Genomic DNA, 22,949 nt, shown 5'->3' on the forward strand with positions numbered 1-22,949 from the left:
ATCATAAAGAAACAGGAAATTGGTGGGACACACACACTCTCAAAAAGATGAACTCTTGCCATTTATGGCAACATGAGTGACCCCTGAAGGGATTAGGCTGAGGGAAATAAATAAGGAGAAAGAGAAACACCATATGATTTCACTGGCTTGTGGCATATAAAGGAGTAAAACAAAAAACAAACCCTCAGAATCCGACAACAGTGTTGCTTACAGAGGGGCGTGGGCACTGACTGTCGGGTGACGACGGGGCGGTGACCAGACATTTGGTGGTGGGCATTGGGTAATGGAAGAGTTGCTAAGGTGAGAAACTTTACGCCTGAATTCTATACAGCGTTGTAAACTAATATTATTAATTTTAAAAAATCTCCTTAGTGAGGACCTTGCTTAGAGGACACGCCCAACGCCCAGGAAGCATTCTCTTTGGAAAATGTGAGCTCGCAACTAGAATACGTATTACCTCTCTGCACTTTAAAACTCTTATTCCCCACTTACATGAGGGTAATGTAAGTCTGGGTAGTCACCAGATTTGACTTTCTTTCCCCAGAAATGTCCTCATTCCCAGACAAGCGTACCCTGGAGCACGCTGTCCCCACCTACACCCCCCGAGAGCCGGCCTCCATCCCCTCACAGCCTTATCAACAGAGGCCAGGCATGAGGTGAAAGCACTCAGGCCCTCAGCTCTCCTGGGCTAATGCCATGACTGTGATTCATAATTGAGAAGATGCTCTTGGCTGTTGGGAGCCATAAAGTGAGTAACAAGCACTCTCAGTGCTTGAGCCAACTTGATTACCTGAGTCTAGATTCTGCCCAGACCTGGCAGAGAGCAAAGGCCCAGGACTCAAGCCTGCAGAGGAGACACAAATTTCCTCTCTTGACCCTTCCTGGCTGGGTGGCCTGGGGGATTTAAACTCCCTTGCTTCCCACCTCTCAGGGCTCTTAGTGAGGTACCAATGAGAAAAAAGGAAAAGTCCTCTCAAAGCCTTATGGTGCCACATGAATAAGTTTTTTTAGTAACAAAGAATCAGGGATACTCTATTAATTTATCTAATTTATGCCTTCACACTAATTGCTATACACATCACGGAACTTATCCTCCCCCCTCCTCAAACCTGTTTCCCCTAAAATGCAGGGAGAACACTTAAATGAAGGTGAACTTATCTACCGCCTGGCAGAGGTAAAGCTTTTTGGGGTGGTAATGAGAGAGGCTGGACAAGCCTCTCTAGTGAAGTCTGGGCAGGATGAACATCAGGTATCAGAAAAGGTGAAGTAAGAAAAGGTTAGAAACGATAACCGTGAGGCTAGCAGAAACCCACACAGGAACGAGGTCAATCAGCTACAGAGTGGGAACATGTACAACTAAGGCCGTTTTCTAAACATCTACAGAACAAGCAACCCCACAATACAATTTCTATATAATCAACAGAAATTAACCCGTCATCTTGATCCAGCAAGCTGCTATGAGAGAATGCTGGCCAGGCCAGAATGATGGGACAGTGGGCCAGGATGGAAAAGGCCAAGGCCACCTTTGCTGGGTGACCACAGCAGCCACTTAAGACTACTTGGCCCCACTTTCCTCACCCACAAAGAGTGTCATAACCAAACTTGCAATCAAAGTAATGTGCTATTCCTGGGCCCCATGGACATGATAGCTGACATCAGTTAGACAAAAACGATTGATTTTCTGACTTTACCCTGACTACCACGCGGGTAGGGAAATCTCATTTCCTCTGAACTCCCAGTCTGCCTAACTCCTACCACTCCTTGGGGCTTGACCAATTTTACTAAATTTATCATTAAGCAATAAGGTACAAAGTACATTATAAACTCTGAATACATCAGATCAATAAATACATAAAGGTAAGGTGCTGAAGGTAAATACAAGCCTTTTACCAATTTAAAAACCTGAAAATGAAATTGGAAAGAAAAGACTCTGCCCAAGAAAGGAGGCTATCATGCCAGGACGCTTAGGCATCTAGTCTGCAAGGCCAGGGCATCTCTAGAGTGGAGAAAGAACATTCTCACAGCAGTTGTCTGGTGATAACACTCCAAGTTACCTGCCACATTAAGCAATTCCCATATCAAAGAAAATGATGTCCTGAATGTATTTCCAGAAAACCATCTAGTTGGATGGTGAGCTCCATGCTGCAAATGAAGCCATCACTTTCAGATTCCAATCAAGTCTAAATCTCACTGGTAGAATCAGCTGCCAACCTGATAAGCTTTCATCATCTGAATTACAAATGCTAGAAGCATGGTGCCTTCTGGGTTCTCCCCTTAGAGATGGTAGTGAAACCCCACAGCTAGATTCTGTCCCTGGGTGTTGGCACTGAGGCATAGATGTCTCAGTAGTTTGGACCTCCACCCTAGCTTCAAGAGTGGCTGTGAGAGATAGTGGCATCAATTATCACAGACATGACTGGCACAGTCGTTGCTCAAGAACTGTTTGTTACATGGCCAGCCAGTTGGAACCCTCGCCTAAAAGAAATCAAAAACACCACCAGGAATATAATGATTTCTTTCCCAAAGAGATGGCACTTCAGAGTGGAAAGTTTTTACACATATATTATCCTACTGGAGTGATGCCTCAGGTAGTTATAAGGCAGGCATACCTATTTTCATCACATATGATGGATGTTGTAAAGTTGATATTGCCATCCTCATTTTATAGAGCAGGACTCTGAGGCTTTCAGAGATTCATAAACTGGTCCAAGGCATCAGGGAGGTCTCCTCCAAATGTACCCAGATTTTTTCAATCTATAGGGCAGACTCACCCCTCCCACTATACAGCCTATCACACCATCTTGAGGTCAAAGGCCATCAGGGACACATGTATAGTTACACAAATTGGGCTAATTTTCATTGCAATGAGGGAACCATGGGGTCTCATAGGTGAGAGGGTATTAAAATCTACTATAACATCTAAGCTTTGGTTGGTGCTTTGAGGCAGAGCTAAGGAAGCAGGATTTGGGCACTGGTGGAAAATGGGAAATTGTCTCATTGGATATCTCAATAAACTATCTATATGGAGAGGGAACTAAAAGGCAGAGAGCTGGTCCCACTCCCAACAATATGGAGGCCAAGCTGTGTTAGATCATTCTAAAGGTCAGAGCCTGCTTTTTTCTTTCTTAAACAACTGCCTCTCAGAGCAGCCTTCGTGCTAACAAAAAGTCAAATTAGATAATTTAATTTAAATGAAACCTGTACTTCGTGAAACCAATAATACCATTAGCACTAAACCACCCCAGGAGCTCCCCACCAGGTATGATAAACTCTGAGTCACCATCTTGCATGGACTCGTCCCTTCCTTCATCCAGATTTCCTCTGCTCAAGGGCAGATAGTAGGCTGAACTGCAGAAGCACTTATGAGTTATTCCCCACCATCTGTGTGTCCTTTCCTTGAGTAATACAATCTCTGGCTTTTAGTTGGTTGGGCACAGGCTTGCTCAAAATTATATAATTCTGGTGCAACTAGGTGTGGCCAGGTGATGTAAATGGAGGGGTGTGTAGTTCCAGGATGCACCATTAAGGAGGGAGGAGCAGAGCCCTTCTCTCTTCCTTGCTCAAGCTTGGCCAGAGCTCCACTGTCCAGGATCCACCCGCAGAGCAGAAAACAGGAAGCAGCCTGCACCCCCTTGCAGTTCCTACATCCAGAATTTTAAGTGGGAGCAAAATAAATACAGCACAGTAATAATGAGTAAAACTCATAATTGTAGCTGTGTATTCTCAGATGGAATTTTTAATCCTTTTAAATAAGGTAAAATTAAATTTTAATCCCAGCAGTTCTTCTGTAGCACCAGGTTTATTTACATAAATCTTTGCTTACTTGTATCCCTTTGTTCTTGCATTAGTGCTCACCTCTTCTCAGTAGTGCACAATACAGTAAGAAGCTGTTTAATGACACTTGTATATTGCCATGCTAATTGTTTTCTGAGTATATTTTTATTTAATTATATAGCATAGGGCCTCCCTGGTGGCGCAGCGGTTGAGCGCTGGGTTGCGAAGCTGCCCGCGGCCTCTGCGGCGCCGGTTCAATTCCCGGCTGCTCCCCGGCCACCGGAGGAGGGTCCCGCATGGCGCGCAGACCTCTCCTGCTGCCCGCTGCTCCTCTCAGCAGTGTACTTCGGTCCTTCTGCCTGCTCTGCTCCCCGCTCTGGCTCTGGTGAATTCTCTCTCCCGCGCTTCTGACTGTACCCAGTGCATGTATAAACAAAACAAACAAACAAAACCAGCAAACAAATAAATAAAGCATGCCTCTATAAAAAAAAAATAATAATAAATAAATAAATAAATAAATCATTGATTTAAAAAAATAATAATAATAATAATTATATAGCATATTTTGAATTTTTTGCCTTTTGTCTCACTCTCGCAATAGCTCCTTGGTACGGGGCATAAAGGATACAGAACTGTTTACATGGGCCCTTGAAGACTCTAATGTAATCATATTTTAACCTCTGCTACTTCATTTATTCATGTCTCATAGTCATGTGAGATATTCATGGTCTGGATGGATGAAAATATGCTTCAGCTAAACTACAATTGCTCTGGGATTGTGCTCCCCAGATTGGCAAAACCTCAAATGTTAAGTTTGTGAGTGCCAAGAGTTTAAATATATAAAATGTCTTTATTTGTAAAAGGCCTCAAAGGACTTTTTTCACTGTTGATTCATCATATCTTGTACTTTTATAAAGCCATTTGCAATTTATAAATTGCTTTCATAATCATCCTCTAGTCCTTGTAGTCAGGCTGGATATTATTAGTAATTTTCATGTTACAAGCAAGGCGAGAAGCTAAAAGTTCTGAGACAGTGAGTCACTTGCTCATAGTATTCATCCAAAAAATCCTGTGAATGGTTCTTTGAATTATTTGTCTTGTTTCCCCATAAGAAGCAGTGTTGCAGTAAGTCTTCTTATATCTGTATCTTGTGCCTTGGGCTAGCATTTCTGCCGGATGGACTCTGCAGTGGTACTTCTGATCAGGGATTTGGGGACAGATGTGAACAGGTAGAGAGGGGCATCGTTGGCAGGGAAATGAGGCAAGCACAGAGACAGGAGGTCAAGGAGGCAGGTCTGATTAAGATTATCATTCTAGTTCTTTGTTTATATTTAAAAAAATTGAAAACAAAGAATATTTTTATTTGTATAACAAAGACAATAAAACAATAAACATAGTTGATGTCAAGAACTAAACTCCCAGTTTTACTTGGCTGGAAATGTAGGCCACTGAGTCCAAGTGGCTATTAACCAGGGGAACTTTCAGAGTGACCTGGGCAGCAGCCACTTTCTGGCACCTCAGGTGACACCTGGCGTGGGGGCTGGCCACCCAGACATGCCAGCAGCTGCATTAACACTGTGCATTCTGGGAGGATGAAACTCTGCAGGGCTTTTCTCCACTGGAAAGAGAGCAAGCAGGAGGCCCCGCTGACAGATGATGGCAGCTGGGACCAGCCAGCATGCAAAAAGGATGTAGAAAACACTAGACTGTGTTTCTCAAATTTGATTCAAATTCTGACCTTTTGTTCTTACCTCCACTCTCTTCATATATTCAACAAGCTCTAATCTATAGCCCTCTGGGTGGGTATGCAATTTATAATTGATTCCAATTGAATCTAAAAGAAATCCTCTAGAATTTTTTTTTTTACTTATTTCCAGGGGGAATAGAATGACAAAACCCTGGCCCTAAGAGTGAGAAAACCTGAAAGAAGTAAATGAAACAGAAGAGGAAGGGAAAGGTAGAAAGCTCTAGCTCTGAATTCAGGCACTTTAGATCAACTGACGTTTGTCCTCACATTAATCCTTAAAGAATGGTGTTACTGGTGTACTGCTGACGAGAAAATGGTACTCTGAGACCTTAAGTGTCAGGTCCAGCCCTCCCCTCCCTGCCCCCATAGTTCCGTAGGGACAGGCTGGGCGGGGGGGGGGGGGGGGGGGGGGGGGGGGGTTTGAGGGGGGAAACCAACAGTTTCTCTGACCTGTCCGAGGATTGGCATTGCTCCCAGGTTGTGAAAACAATGTGAGATAAGGATGCAAAGCTATTGAAGAATGACATGATAACCACGATGCCAGGACCTAGTAACAAGATGAAGTTCTGTGTCCCACCCAGTATCAGGCCTGATGACGGCTTAGAACTGACTTGAGCAAAGGCCTGTTGGGCTTCATCACTGCACCTAAGAAATTCCACTCAGCAGGTGGGTAATCACTAGGCCCTTTAGACACACACTCTGTTTAAAGAAAACTTCCCATGAAGTTTGTGGGCCAAAATTTGCATTTTTTTTCCTTTTTAAATGTCTTTATTCCCAAGGATTTCCAAGATTGCCCCTCACTTTCTTGGGTATCATTTCTACCTTATTGCTATTTAGGACAACAAAGGATAATTCAAGCGGGTGAGAGAAAAAAAGAAGCTTGTCTGTGAGGCCTTATTTATCTTCACACACACACACACACTATAGATATATGGAATAGATATATAGATTAGATATTACACACACACACACACACACACTTTCCACTAGGCTCAAAATTCCAAGTCCTTCCATCCCTGAGTCCAGCCCTCTTGATTCTACCTCAGACCTGTTCCTCAAGTCCACTCCCTCCTCCCTGTTCTCAAGGTTACTTCTCCTAAGGTCTCATTATTTCTCACCAGCAAAGTACCCTAACTGGTCTTTTTGGTCAGTCCCCCACCTCCAGCAGCTTGGGCCTGGTGTACCCTCCCTTCATAATTACTTAAGTGAACTGCTAGCATTACTTGAGGTGGACGTGGCCTCTTAATCCTCTACAAGAGACACTACACCCAGGTGAGTGACCACCTGGGGCACGGCAGCACGTCCACTGCCACCTCGAGTCCTAAAATAATAAGGTGCAGCAAACAACTGTGTTTTATGGGTTGAATTGAGTCACACCCCCACCCCAAAAAGATATATTGAAGTCTTAACCCCCATTACTTGTGAATGTGACCTTATTTGGAAATGGGGTCTTTGCAATTAAGTTAAGATGAGGTCATTAGGGTGGGTCTTAACCCAATGTGACTAATGCTCTGAGAAGACGAGACACAGACACACAATGAGAAGATCACGTGATGATGGAGGTGGCCATGGCTGTGATGCAACTACAAATCAAGGACTGCAAGCAATTCTAGAGGCCAGGAGACTGGTCCTCCCTCTCCCTCCTTCAGAGACAGTATGGTCCTGGATTTTGGATTCCAGCCTCCAGAACTGTGAGAGTACATGTCCATTGTTTTAAGCCACCTAGTTCTTGGCAATTTGTTACAGCAGCCCAGGGAATCTAATACTGATCTGAAGTAAGGTGGTCAGAGCTGACCATCACGAAAGATGCTTTCAAATCACAGCTCCTTTACTTCAAGTGTCTGCCTCTGGTAGTTCTGTCCCTAGTCTATAAGAAACCTGGGGCCTCCAGAATTATGGCTCTAAAGATCAAACTTGATTCATGTCATTTCACAGTCCCCCTATTTTCTATAGGACAAAGTCCACATCCTACTATACCATGGAAAGTTTTCACAACATGACCCAACTGACCTTTCCAGCAAAGCTGCCATCATTCCCTCCACATTCTCTCTTTGTTCGCCAAGTTCCCTCCCTCCAGCTCTCACACTGCCCTGGAGTCTAGCAATTGATTCTCACGTACAGCACCAAGAGGCATGGTTATGGCAACATCCAGGGTGACCCTGGGAGTGGACCTGGGTGTCCACCATACTGGGCAAGCCCTGACATCCTTCCTCCAGAAGACTAACATCTGGGCAGTGCTGAAACAGAGAGAAGGATTTGTGGCTTTGCACCTACACAGCACAGAGTATTAACTTAGCAGCATACTCTTTGGTGCTTGGATCAGAAAATAATTGGTGGAATGTGCAGCCTCTATTTCCTCTGAGTTCACTCTGAACCTTCACCAATCAATAAACCACTCAAATTACAATGCGCTTAGCTCTGTGTGAGATGCAGAAACATGGAAAGTATATGAACCATGCTCACGTTCCCAAAGGAAATTAGTTCAGCCTAGTTGGGTAGTAACTTACTGTGTGTACGAGACACCAGGCAGCAGATTCAATTCTAGAACTTAATTTCAAACTGGAAGAGTTTAGAGAAAGGAAGTACCCTGTGTGGACAGGAGCTGTTAGGAAAGGGTTGGTGGAGGAACAGGAATGACAGCTGGGCCTGGCAGAGGCAGATCTAGTTGAGCAACAGGAAGAAAGGGACTTTCCAGGGAAACACAAAGGAAGGCATAGAACCAGAAGACACAGACATCACTGCAGCCAGGGGAACCTAGTGATTAAAGCTCCACTCTTGATTATTCTAGTTCACCGAAGGGGCCTTGAGACCATCTGGCAACACCAGCCACACCTGCAAACGTGTTAGAATTATAATGTCGCGTGGATTACAAAATGATCTGTGCCTTGTAATAATAATTTTTAAAAAACAGTATAAAGTCTTGGCTCCAACCCAGACCTACCAAATGAGAGTCTGTTGCACAAGTTCTCCAGGTGATTCTGATACAGGCTAAAGTCTTTGAGAACCATGGCTCTAGTGAGAAGATGTGATAAATAAACTTATATCTATTCCCACAGAAGAAATTTTTAAATCGTCACTAATTAGAATTCCTTTAAAAAGAAGAAGAAAATGAAATGATGTATTTATGTATGCATACAAGAACTGGGGTGTAGGCCAGAGGTGCAGGGGGTGAGAGGATTCACCAGAGACAGAGTGGGGAACAGAATCGGTAGACTGACTGAAATATACTGCTGAGGGGAGCAGTGGGCCGGAAAGGAGAGGTCTGCTGTGCCATGTGGGTCATCTCCCAGGCAAGGGATTGAACTCAGGCTAAAGCGATGATTGCACTGAGACTTAACCCCTATTCCATCAGGCAGGCCCCATTTCATTTTCTTCTTGATATAGCCGAAATGGTGGTCCAGCAACACGCACCAAATACTAAGGCAGAGACACCGTGTGTGTGCACACGAGTGTGTATGCCTGCATGGGGACCAGAAGTTAGCCATCCCATGGCCAGGAGGCAACTATTAATATACATGTGAGAAAGATCTAGAATCATTAAGGAAGCAACACGGGTCGGATGGCATGGTCCAATGGGACAAGAAATTCTATCTACTAAAGATAAAGTGATTTACCTCTGGTTCCCTGGGGACCAGAAATAACAGGAGTCTAGATATACCTACTTGTGTCATCCCATCATTGTTCTGTGATCATTTGGTGGCCAGTTCCCCTATTTCCACACACCGCAGATAAAATCAGCTCATGCTTTTGTGTTTTAAGCTTCTCTGTTTGAGGAACTCCAACAATCTCTACTTTCCCCTCTACTGCCAAATGAGGCTCGGGCTTATTTTGATGTGTTGGCTCTGCAGTGCTTCGTAAAGTAAACCAGGACCCACGTCTGGCTGATGCAGTCAGGAAAAGAAAAATAGAAAGAATCAAAGTGAATGTAGGGAGAAAAGAAGGGGGAAGTTCCCTGGAAGTCTAAAAGTAGGAACCAAAGATGGTATTTTTGGCTTGGGACTTTCTGTACCACATGAAATTATGAGAATGACTTAATTGTTCCTGTGCATTCGAAACCCAAGAGAGACCATAATGGCGGGTTACACCCAGCCTGACTGGAGCAGGAGTTAGACAGGGTGGCCCCTTGCCAACTCAACCTGCTCCACAAACACAAGTAACTGCACCGTTCATGTTTTCAAGGCCGGGCTGGTGTGATGACGTCTGGCTTGGCTTGGCTTGGCTTTCTAGTCTCCCTGGAGAAGACAGGGTAGTGTGTGACACGGGGCTATCACGCCAGGGGTGGCCAGAGGGGCAGAGGTGGACTCCAGAAAGTCTTCCTTTTCATCTTCTCTCTATCTAGTGTCTTTGTGCACTTATGCAGCACTATTCCCACATAGTTGCCCTGTATTCTAGTTCTCAGCTGCCAATGAGAAAGGCAACTACCTGACTATTTCATAGAATGGTTCAAAGAACAAAGGAATAACTAGTTACAAAGAACATCCTTTGGGAAGTCAGATTGTTACCCTGTTAAGAGTTACTCCAATAGTTACTCCTGGACTCCCTCTTTTGTTTGCGCACAGTATCTTTGGATGCCCTCTTTCTTTCATCTGAAGGTGGCTACCTGTGTGGCTGCCTGCCCTGCTTTCCTCTCTGTAGGAGGCGGCAGTCACCATGATCAATCCACCATACCACCTGGCCATAGGGCAAGACCCCGACCAAACCAGATCAAGCAGAGAGTGTTACATCCAGACAAAGGCAATAGAGAGGTTAAGAGACTGAGTTGTCAGTGACAGGCTCATCACACACACTACCTGCTCCGGTTCTCAGTGAGGGCAGTTTTACTGTCCAGGAGGCACCTGGCAATGTGTACATTCAGTTGGGGTCATGAACAGGTGGTGCCATAGGCATCTAGGAGATGGAGACCAGGGATGTGGACAAACAACCTGTAAGGCACAGGACAGTACCTCACAACAAAGACTCACCAGACCCAAATGTCAGTAGTGTCCAAGATGAGGAAGTGTGGGCTGAGAGAGGCGCTATGAGGCTCGTGCTGCCAGAGGGCAGGAGCAGGGCTTTAGGTGGGAGAGGGAGGGAGGGATGGAAGGGCAGAATTTTTAAAAGGGAGGGTGGTACAGAGGGAGGGAGGGAGCGAAGGAGGGAGGAAGGCAGGAAGGAAAGGAAAGCTGAGTAGACTGGAGGGAAGAGGCTAAGACGAAGCAGCTAATGCCGCCATGGGGAAATGAAGACTCAAGGTTGTGAGGCGTGATTCTCCTAGAAGCTGATTTTCATGTGAAATCTCATGTTTTTTAAAGAATGAATGGCTCAAATATTTAAAAATCTATGAGCCAAATAAATACATTCCTAGGCCTTGTGGAACATAGGGGCTACCCATTTGCAACCTCTGATTTGGAAGGAAGATCCAGAGTTTTCTGCACTTGAACTCCTGGAAACTATCTAGTCCCGCCCCTACTTCACTGGAGGTTGTGAGGCACTCCAAGATGTGACATGGACCCAAAGCAAAACAAACAAAAGGCAGAAACAAAAATAATCCATAAAAAACCTTAACTTGTACATACTTTTCTCTCCTCCTCTCCCCACCCTTCTTCCCGTCTCCCTCCACTTGGTCCCTCTCTCTCAGTCCCTTCTGCCTCCCTCCCTCTCACTTCTTTAGCTACATCTCCTCCCAAGTAAGAATTTGAATCTTAGTAGAACTGAAAATGCCAGGGGGGAGCAAGGGAAAGAGCAAAGTGTGAGGGGGCCCAGTGGACCAGGTTGGCGGGAAGGATCCCTTGGTGGTGGGTGTTGGTGTAAGTCACATAGAGTGTTGTAAACCAGTGTTACCACAATTAAAAAAAAAAATCTGAATCTCTCTTGGTTGGAAGGGACCTTAAAAAAAAAAGGCTTAATCCTGACCTGCGGCCCCCACCCAAAAATTTAGCAACTTAGTTAATGTCTCTCTGCCTCAGTTTCTTCATTTGGAAAATGCAAGTGAAAATACTATTTCATCAGGCTGTTAGGAAGATTGAATGGGTTCACACTTAACTTCCTTCTTACATCCTTTGCCTTTAGAAATAATGCTCCAATACTACTGCTGCCGTTAATAAGAACAAGCCAGAACACTTAGGTCAAAATTAATGTCAATATTTGTATAAGGTTGAACATAAAAACTCACACAGGGTAGAACCTGAACATTAATTAAAGCAGACATTGCCAGGACATATAAGCCATGTCTCATTGGTTACTTACGCACCTTTCTGGAACACTTTGCAGAATCTAAGGAATATTTTGTGTGCTGAAGCATGGTAGACCAAGCAAGTACTAAGGTGATTTGGCTTATGGTAAGTCTAAGAGGGGGCATGGCCGCCTGAGAGAGAGCACAGGACTGGGCAGCTGCAGCCATCAAACCGCTCAGAAAAAAAAAAAAAATCCCTTTGAAAATCCTTTGCGATGGAATAAGAAATCCTTTGCCAGAGTGCAACAACCTTTCACCATCCTAAGAATTTTGTGACTTCAGGTTTATGACATATCTAACCTGTCACGAGGGCAGTGGTATTCTTTGCTGCAGCCAAGTCATTCTGGCCTGAATTCTTGCCAAGGCTACTTGACCCTCATAAAAATCCTTGACAGCAGACTGGGTGCCATTTTTCCCCTCTGCTTTGAAAGGCTTCCTTGATGGCACCCATTACAAAGAGAATAGGGTCTGCTCTCCAGACTGGAGGCCAAAATGCTAATTAACTTATACCCAAGTCTGCCAAAAAAATTTGTGGGCAGCATACTCACTTTTCAGCAGTATAACAGAGAAGAGAAAAGAAACCAAGAAGAGGAATGGACATGAATAAAATCCAGAAAGAATCCTGATATTAAGGCCAAATGATCACATGTGTTTTCACATTTATTCTTCCTATTTTATTTCTGGCCACTTTTTGCCAATATTAACTGATCTTTCAATGACAAAATTCATTTAATCGTGTATGGATTCGACAATGGTTCTGTTGCTTTCCATAGCAACATCACAGAGGATTTATTTGAAGTCTGGGTTTATTAGTAACTTTTTCATTATTTCTATGAAAGGAACAAATAAAGGAAGATATATAAAGCAAATAATGCATACTAAAAATAGAAACTATATTGGGGAAATAAATCTGGAATCAGTCCAAGTAGCAGTGACAGTTGATAAGACACCAGTCACAAATGCTAAAAAGTTCCCACGGCTTTTTCAGCAGCAGAACCAATAAATACATAAATAATAAGTTCAGTAGCCAAGAGTATTCTAGAACACCCAAGATATTCTTGTTGGAAGCAGTTTCCTCCCTAGGCAGAAAACAAAGTGCATCTGATGTTTCCAATTTGGAAATGGGAAAAAGAGGCATATTTTCCAATCTTATTCTACCCAGTCATCTATTTCACAAATGTTAATTGAATACCTATTATATGGCAGACATTTTGCTCTAAGTCAGGAGACAGACACAAACAAGACAGGTGCTCTGCCTGTCCTCACAGAGCATCCAGTCCAATGAGGCAGAGAAACGGGCCAACAAGCAATTTCAACATGATGAGTCAAAGGTGGTAATGAGACATGGGCTTATGGGATGGCATACTTCTTTCCCTTGCCTGTCATCTTGGAAACAAGAACTCTAACAATAGTGCATATAAAACACAGCTTAACGATTAACAGCAAATCATTCCTTACTCGGTCCCTAGAGAACTCTTTGTTTTCATCAACAGTGTCAGCAGTACAGTGACTACAATGTGTGACCACTGCTCCTCCATGGACAGGCCCACATGGCCCAACTGGTGGCACACGTGTCTTGAGAAGAACCCTGAACTTATTCTGATGTCGTTCTCATTATTACCCTAAGACCTCTGCACCTGGGTGGGACTTGTCCTCCATCTTCTGAACATGTGAAGCATGAAGAAGCATGTTGTCCTGCTCTGACTGTGCCAGGCAGTTCCCAGACCGCCTCCCTTTCCTCCCACGTGTAGCATCACATCATCCCCAAGTGAGGCTCCTTGTGGTCTGTGTAAGGGAGAGATACTCACCCTTCAGGTCTCCCTACAGCTTTCTGTGGCTCTATCACTTCAATAAATCTCAGCTTCAAAAATCACCTGCCGTGGATAGTCCTTATTTCATTATTGAATGAGGAACTCAAGAACCCACTACCCCTGCTCAGCAACAGTAAGATAGGTCTTTCTCTTTCTCTGCTCCAGAGAAACTTGGAAGAAGGACTGAGAATTTAATTTGGCATGAGTCATGGAAACAACAAGATTCTTGGGACACCTCCTAAACTCACAATCACCAAGGTAAGCCAACTGAACAAACAGCTGGCAATTAGCAGTGGTAAAGACTTCCATAAAGAAAGCAAGTGTCACAAGGGCAAGGTGACCACTCGTGGCTATTTTCTGCCCTAAAACAGCAAGACCAACTCAAAATCACTATGCAGTATTTTCAGAGGAGCAGTGCTGGGTTTTGGGCCTGGGCCACAGCAGTTAGGACATCTGGATACAGGTGAAGGAGTTCCTACTCACCAAAGCAGTGAACAGTAGAGAAAAAGGAAAGACAGAAATAAGAGACAGGCTTGGGAGAAAATATTGCCTGGCATGGTAGGCACATGGGAGTACTAAGTAGAGCAAAGAAGGCAGTGCTAGCAGGTGTGACACCAGGGAGCACATGAAATGGTTATAGGAATTTTCCCCAGTCTTGTCCATGCTAACTAATTAAATCTTTATGACAACCCTATGTGGTAGGAGCCATTATTACCACTCCCATTCTACAGATAAGGAAACCATGGCAGAAAGGTTACAAAACCTGTCCAGAGTGCTGCTAAGTCATGGAACCGGGAGTCAAGCATATTCGGCCGGGGTATAGAAATTTTTTCCACATTACATGTGTGCTGGAGACTTTAGACTTGTTATATTAAGAAATGGGGAGCCAGAGAGGATTTTTAAGGAGGAAAACTTGTAATTGGAATAGTGATTTCAGGAGTTTATGTAAGCACTAAGCACAGCATCATCTGGATGGGAAGGGGAAAAGTAACTGGCATTTGATGAATGCCTCAGGTGTGACCAGACCTCTACAGACATTATCTTGTAATCCCACCGCACTATCCAATCATCTCGGAAGAGGCAGATTTCCATTTTGCTGATACCGGAATTAAGTTTCAAAATTGTTGGGTTCAGAATTTGAACCCAAGTAGAGCTACCTTTAAAGTCCTTACTTATACCAGAGCCACACTGTCTTGAAATTTTCAGAGGCAAGAAGGCGAGAGACTACATCTTTATGTTTGTCAAATAAGTGGTCATGAGAATTAGAGGGAGGGGTAGGAGAAGACTGACCAATTGACTGGACGCTGAAATCAAGGGTATTACTGAAGCCAAAAAAAAAAAGACAGCAAGATTTCAAAATTATGAAACTGAACACTGGTGGTACCATTCATAGAAACTAGGAAGTTAAAAAGGGGTGAGTTGTTTGTTTTATGAGTTTGGGGGGTAGGGAGTGGTAGGAGAAGCCTACTAAACAGTGACTAAGAACACTAATATTTATTGAGCACTCACTATTTGCCAGATATTCTACTAAGTCATTACATGCACCAATTTAATTATCATAAAATTTAATTCTATGAGACAAATGAATTTACTTTTCACAAAACTTTTTATTATTCCCATTTTGAAGATGAGAAAATGAGTAAGCTATCCAATCATGTCATGAGTAAATTACAGGGCTGACCCTGAATCCATGTCTATTTGACTTCGTCTTATAGGAACTGGATATTCCCTTAAGTCTCAAAAGAGATAGGAGACATGAAAATTGATCAGGAAGACTGGCATGGCTGGGTAATTCTAGAGAAGCAGTCAGAATACCAGTATGAATGGATAACTGTCATAAAAATAACTTTCAGCTCAAACAAGAAGTATCTGTGATAACCTATCATTACTCTAATTGCAAAAGATAAAAAATGGATGTAAAGTTATTTTTAAAGAGAAATATAAAAGAAACACAATCACCCTGACATTTCTAGCTTGTGTAGCTGTTCAATGAATTGAGTTCAATGAAATGAGACAATGAGCTCTTAACCACTGGAAACAGTCAGGAATGTCAGGCTGTCAGGATTTCTGGATAAGGTGAAAGCTGCAATTTAAACCCATTGAGATGGGTATCTTAGAACTCGAGGATCCTTCCTGCCATTTACCCCATCACTGGTCACTTTTCAATGTAACCCTTTTTACCAGATGACAATACTTGACTCTTCTGAGAAAAAGTAGCCTTTGTGTTACCTTTATAACTTAACAAATCATCATAGCAAAGCTGTACCTATACTACAAACCAAATTATGTTAGTTTTGAAAGTGAAATGAAAAGAAACCCACAGCATTTTCAAATATAAAAGCCCAAACCTTTTTGTGGTTAAACAATCCAGACCATTTGAGAGTACAGTCGAGTGTTTTTCAAGTTCAAAGTGCTTACCTAGCAGGGGTAAAAAGGACGCTCAAGCTAATGATGGGCTGAAAGGAAATTGTCCTGCTTACCTGGCTATTTTAAAAACATAAGTAACTCTGTCAGAGGGAAAGTGAAATCTAATCAGTCCTGACCCACACCGTATCGATTCGAAGCAGCACACTGGTGGCAACAAGAAAGCACATTCTTTTGGTTTTTGCTTTTTTTTTTTTCTCTCTCTTGGTTTTTGCTTTTTAACATACTTGAAATCAGAATATATCTGACAATTGAGGACACATCTTGATTTAGTTAGCAGCATTTTCTCAAAGCTACATTAAAAAGGTGCTCCTTAAAAATCAATGTAAACAGAAAGTGGAAATAAGGTTGATAAAAAATAAACATAAGTTCTAAAAACAAAAAAAAGTAAATATTCATGTTTATGAAATAGTTTTTTTTTTAAACATGACACAATTAGAAACCATTTCAACACAAGAATTAAAATTCAGACGTGAGGGGCCTCCCTGGTGGCGCAAGGGGTTAAGCACCATACTACAAAGCAATCCGCAGCCTCTGCAGCACCAGTTCGATCCCCGGTGGGCCAGGGGGCAACTCACATGGCGCAGCAGACCTCTCCTGACTCGCCCGCTGTGCCCCTCAGCGGTGTACTTTGGTCAGTCTGCCTGTTCTGTTCCCCACTCTGTCTCTGGTGAATCCTCTCACCCCCTGCATCTCTGGCCTGTACCCCAGCTCTTGTATGCATAAATAAATCTTTAAAAAAATAAAATTCAGACGTGAGCATTAAGGATGATATGGAAACGAGAGTATGTGTTCCTCTCATATTATATCTAGGGACCTACCATGATGGAGAAGAGAGGGTTCCCATGGTTGAGAGAGCAACAGGCTTGGGGTTCTGGCTGGCTCATAAAAGCAAGTTGGGGGCTGTCACCTTTGATTACCACTAAAGCATTTAGGGCTTTGTTGTTCTGAGTTTGGAGCAACAAAGACCTCCCATGTACCCATGTGACTTCTCTGGTCCCAAGAGATCTGCTGGTGGCCTGGAGGCAAAGGCAGCCTTCAAGAGCAGAATGACAACAAAATCCTAGAGCTATTTGAGGGGAGAAAGAGAAGCTAAGGGGAGAAGTGTTGCCTCAGTTGCATATTTGAATAAAGTGGTTACATCTGTCCATGTATTCTCAATTCTAGAGGTCAAACCAATTTGGCCACAAAGGATAAGCAGGAAAAGATAGCTTAGGGTGACTAGATTTTCTGAGGCCAAGCAGCATGGCACACAATCAGGCAAGCACATACACCTATGCAGACAACAAGGCAGTGCATGACATCTAAACTAATAGAAGCCCGACTTAACTGGTGCTGCAAAGGCTGCAGATAGCTTCATAGTGCTGTATTTAACCTCTTGCACCACCAGGGAGGCCTGAGAATAGCTGGTTTTTAATTAAAAAGAAAAGATTAGAAAATCAGGCCAGACTCTTGGGAGTCAGACAAGTGTGTTGGAGAATCTGGGCTGGTGAAAGGAGAAAAGATGGGAAAGATACATGGAAGAGATGCCAATACACAGAGCTCCCCAAGTTGAAGGCAGAACAACACCATGCCCTGCCTGTGTTTATCCTTATCCGGGCACCTCACAAAGAAAGCAGCAACACAGCAGAGACTCAATTATCGATCGAATGATGTCCAAATGCTGCACCTACTTCTTGCAAACTGTTAAGTGAACTTCTTGCAGACTGTTAAGTGGAATCTCATGTCCTTAATATATGAGAAGACTCCTCGGGGCCTTACTTCTATGAGGGAGTGATGAAGACATGGGGAATACAGGGCCTGTCAATTACAAGTTACAAATTTAAATAGTTGGATTGGTTATTTTTAGCATCCTAGAACTTTGCGCAAAGAAATGCCTTTAGACTAGGGAACTATCTTTTCCTTTTCCTTGGTGTTTCACAATCTAAACTAACCCAATTTTCCTTTCTTATTAGGGAAAAAAATTCAAATTACATAACCAGGGATTTTGTGGAAAAGATCACAGCTTGACTGAAGGTCTTAAATTCCTGTGAGTCGCAGTCAGCAGGGCGTGAGGTTAGCTGATGAGCACAGAGCTCCATGATCAACTCACTGTTGAAAAAAAATCAACTCAGGATTTTCTGGATTTGATAGTACAATCCAATATTATATCCTTCAAAAACAGATACTAAAATGTACATATCCAATCACTTTTTCCCATGAAGGTATACTAACAGTTATTTTTTAAAGTTAATCTAGCATTTTCCCCCTTTTGAAAAAAAAAATAACTTACTTAAAATCACACCAGCCTTTCCTTCTTAAATTGACCCGGGCTGGGAAAAAGCTGTTGTCTGTAAAACAGATTTCCATTTTTACAGCATCTTTCCTGATCTTGTTGGCTTAGGCAGATCTTGAGACTTTCATCATCTGACTTTGATTTTCTCCCCTATCAAATGGGGGTCATGGATTCACCTCAAAGGTCCCTTCCAGCTCTGACCTCTGACTTATGACCAGGACTGTCCAGTTTATAAGAATATAGAAGCATTAAGAATTTTCTGAAAGCACAAGAGGCAACAATGGAAATTTTAAAGCAAAGGGAAACAATCTTAGATTCTTTAGAGACCAAAGTCTAACCAAAGTCAAATCTTCAGTTCCTCTTCTTTTGGATATATTTTTTTATTATCAGGTGCTTACATGGAAAAAAAAAAAAAAACCTAACAAAACAGTTATAATTTCTGCCAATACCCAAGTAATTCTCACTTCCTCTGGAAAATTGCACAGAATTATTTGGGTGGTCAGCCTAAACCCACCTTTCAATTTAAAAATCACATGATGTTTTTCATTTACCAACGGGCAATGTCTATTCTGTTCTTTTTAAAATAACCTTTTAAGCCTAAAATGAATCATATAATGGATTTTCATTTTTAATATTTTATCATTCTGGTTTTGTCTATGAACCTTCCTTTTGTGTTAAATACAAATTGCAGCTTGTATATTTTATAACTATGCTTTATTTTTGTTTTTAACCTCATCTTACTACATGAATGAATGTGCCACTAAATTAAGGGATCCTTTCCCAAAATACGATACAAAAGTTTAAAAATAAGAATTGACATTTACTTACAAAATATTATTTGAGGCCCCTGAATGAGAAAACTATTTAGTGTTTGGGTCCTTATTTTTCAGTCAGCTCCATCAACTCCACTTAACCCAAACTTAAGATAGAAAAATTCTGAAGTGAAAAGTAGATTTGAGGGTCTCCCTGGTGGTGCAGGGGTTAAAATCTCAGCACTATTAAGCTGTTCAGAGTCACTGCCATCCCCAGGAGTTCCATTCCCAGCAAGGGAGCTGACCCACTTGGCGCAGCAGACCTCTCCTGTCTCTGCTGCTGTTCCCCTGAACAGTGTGTTACAGTAGATCTGCCTGTTATGCTCCCCACTCTGTCTCTGGTGAATCCTCTCAGGCCCCACACCTCTGGCCTAGATCCCAGTTCTTGTATGCATAAATAAAAATAAATCTTTAAAAAAAAGTATATTTGAATTTTACTGTTATGTAAAATGATATATAAAATTACCATGTGAAATCACAGTTTTTTCAACAGATTATATGCTCAAAAGTAAATTTTCCATTATGCTAATTTTAATATGCATTTTATATAAGTTTTAATGGTATTTGACACTTTTGGATACCTTCATCTTTTTATTCTATAATCACCAAAAATAAGAAAAATTAGATATCAATTGATGCTATAACACATCTCAGTTTGTTAGTTTTTAAATGTACAGCCTTTTATTAAAAAATAAACCAAATATTCTACTTCCATAAGTTTTCCACCTTTTGTCTGAAAGTCTAATAAAAGGAAAATTTTACATGTCATGAGAACGAGATGGAGCTTAAGAATAGATGCAGGAAAATGTTTTTGAAATTGTAATACACGTTTTCTGTATCTCTTTAGTAACTACCTTTTTTAAAAAAGGGTTCTATGAGTCAGAGTGATTTCTGGTTTACTTTAAAATTATCACACCTAAGGGCCTCCCTGGTGGCGCAAGGGGTTAAGCACCACACTATGAAGCAATCCACAGCCTCTGCAGCACCCAGTTTGAACCCCGGCTGGCGAGGGAGCAACCCCCATGGCACAGCAGACCTCTCCTGTCTTACCCGCTGCTCCCCTCAGCAGTGTATTTCAGTCAGTCTGCCTGTTCTGTTCCCCACTCTGTCTCTGGTGAATCCTCTCACCCCCTGCACAGCTGGCCTCTACCCCAGCTCTTGTATGCATAAATGCATAAATCTTTGGGGAAAATAAATAAATAAATAAAATTATCACCTAGCTTTCTACATCAAACATTTCAGCTCTGTTACCTAAATGAGTTACATAACACCCTTAAAGACCAACTAGAAAAGAGAAAAATCTCATCTTCATTATTGTCTTAGAACCAGTACTTACTCTTTCAAGGAAGTAGTTTAACCTACTAAATGTCTCCTCTAAGAGACATATTGGTCACTATTGGTCACAAATGCTGACAAAGCTTAATTTCTGACAAATCATTCCAAAGGTTCAAAAATGATCCTTGAGTTATTTGAAGGCTCTCTCTCAAGCCCTGGTTTTCTTATCCTAGTTGGAATATTCCTTTGCCTGGCCTTTTGCCAGTGTCGGTTTCAACAGCTTTCTTCATCACTGCTACCATTTCGGTTACCTGGTCAACATGTGCTCAGAATGCTGCTCTTTTAACTTCATCATTATACACAGGTTATCGTTTCTGCTCACCATTAGCAATTTAAATATTTGCTATTGACACTTGCTTATTATAAGTTTTAAAACAGACTGGTATTCCAGGATGTAAATAATTCTTTGTTCTCTTATCGCAATTATTTGATTTTCTTGCTGGATTCCTACAATGAATGTGAATCATGGCAGATGTCTTGTAACTTCATCACGTTCTTGAATTTCTTCACTTGATGAGAACTGTGGTTTGCTCAAGCAGAGATAGATTCTGTTGCATTGTCATGATCTATCAATTTTTCAACAAATTCTTTAGCATCAGCAAATGGTCTTCTCAGTTGTGTAACCCATTTCTGATGAAAATTCTGATGTCAATCCCTACCAGCCAAGTGCTGTGGTGATTAGGACTCAAAGTCTCTGTAATGGGTACCAACTACCTAGAGGGCCAGTTCAGCTTCTTCAGCTAGCAAACTCTGAAAACGGCAGAGGCAGAGCAGGGGCAACTGGAGGCTCAGTGTAGCTCAACCAATAGGTATGTTCTAATTAAAAATGATGTAAGGGGCCTCCCCGGTGGTGCAGCGGTTGAACGCTGGGTTGTGAAGCTGCCAGCAGCCTCTGCAGCTCCAGTTTGATCCCCGGCTGCTTCCCGGACACCGAAAGAGGGTCCCGCATGGCGCGCAGACCTCTCCTGCCGCCCGCTGCTCCCCTCAGCAGTGTACTTCGGTCCTTCTGCCTGCTCTGCTCCCCGCTCTGGCTCTGGTGAATTCTCTCACCCTCCCGCGCTTCTGACTGTACCCAGAGCTTGTATAAATAAATAAATAAATAAATCTTTAAAAATAAATAAGTAAAATGTCTCAGAGTTATTTAAAATAAAATAAAATAAAGATGATGTAAGTCGTGCAAATCACTCCCTTTGTCAATATAGCAGACAATTACAAAATGACCTAAAGGCATTCAGTTAAGAGTCTACTTCTTATTGGCTGAGTGGCCAATATCTGCTCACCTCCCTCCTGTGTAAAAAGGCTCTGTAAAACAGAAAGTCAGGTAACATTTCAGGGAATATAGGAGAATAGGAAGGTCTGAAGTTCCAGCCTTCAGGCAATTTGCTACAAGCACCTCTACAAACTGGGGCCTGGGTGGGGCTTATTGGGTGGGGTCTCAGTAGAAGGAACATGGTGGGTGATATCGTCTCTTTTTGAGAAAGGTATTTTCTTATCTGACTCTTTCATGGAGTGCACAACTTTACACAGGAGCCCCCATCCCAGTCCTCTGACTTGTGGACAGCAAGACTGCTCCTCAGCCCCACGTGAGCTCCATAGGGTGACCCAGGTCCACAGGACACTGCCACACATGGAGCCTGCTTACCTGTGTAGAAAGCATATTTTGTAAATATTTTCAGGAAATCTAGTCTGAAATATTACTTTATATGCTGCTACATAGTATTATGTAAACATTCACATTTATTTACTTTAAAAACAGCACACATTGCAGGGGCTGGTATGGAGGCAGAAATGAATTTAAAATGTCCTAAACAATTCAGGATGAGAAAAGATAGTTGTTAAATGAGGGTGGCAGCTATGGAGTGATGTTTGACTGTATGATTTGTCTTTACAACTAAAAATGACAAGATGTGCTGATGAGGGCTTCCCTGGTAGCACAAGGGGTTAAGCATCAGCACTATGAAGCTATCCAAACTACTGCAGCACGAGTTGACCCCCCACCAGTGAGGCGACCCACATGGTGCAGCAGACCTCTCCTATATCGCCCGCTCCTCCCCTCAGCAGTGTATTTCAGATTTCCGTCGATCAGCCTGTTCTGTTCCCCACTCTGTCTCTGGTGAATCTTCTCACCTCCTGCACCTCTGGCCTGTACCCCAGTTCTTGTATGCATAAATAAATAGATCTTTTTAAAAAAATGTGCTGATGACTTAGATGTGGGGATGAGGGAAAGAGTAAAGTCAAGCAAAGTGTACCTGGGTTGCCATTTCTAGACACATCCTAGGACAAGGTTTAGAGTCCCCTTCGTGGGCAAAGGAATGTTAGTCATATGGACACTTTGTCCTCCAGCACTATGGGAACTGTCTTGATATATGTACAGGAGCTGTGGCGGGGAGGGGCAGGGAAGAGGAAGGGGAAGGCGGGGGAGAGGAAGCAGGGGGAGAGGGAGAGCGAGAGAGATAGAGAATTGCAATTTACTAGACACTGAACCCTTCCATTGAAGGGGGTGTGTCAGAAAGTTCACTGTACAGCTCCAGAAGTCTTGTAGTTGTCCCTGGTCTCTCTC

General features: G+C 42.6%; 1 protein-coding gene and 1 pseudogene across 1 annotated transcript in view; both read right to left on the reverse strand.

The window, feature by feature from the left end:
- Nucleotides 1–22,949, reverse strand: part of MYO1E (myosin IE) — a 194,153-nt gene that overhangs the window by 136,217 nt on the left and 34,987 nt on the right. The window lies entirely within an intron of this gene.
- LOC119239501 (FGFR1 oncogene partner 2 homolog) overlaps nt 20,367–22,949 on the reverse strand; it is a 37,173-nt pseudogene continuing 34,590 nt past the window's right edge.

Source organism: Talpa occidentalis, unplaced genomic scaffold, assembly GCF_014898055.3.
Source record: "Talpa occidentalis isolate TD23 unplaced genomic scaffold, MPIMG_talOcc4v2.1 talOcc4.11, whole genome shotgun sequence".
Lineage (NCBI taxonomy): Eukaryota > Metazoa > Chordata > Mammalia > Eulipotyphla > Talpidae > Talpa > Talpa occidentalis.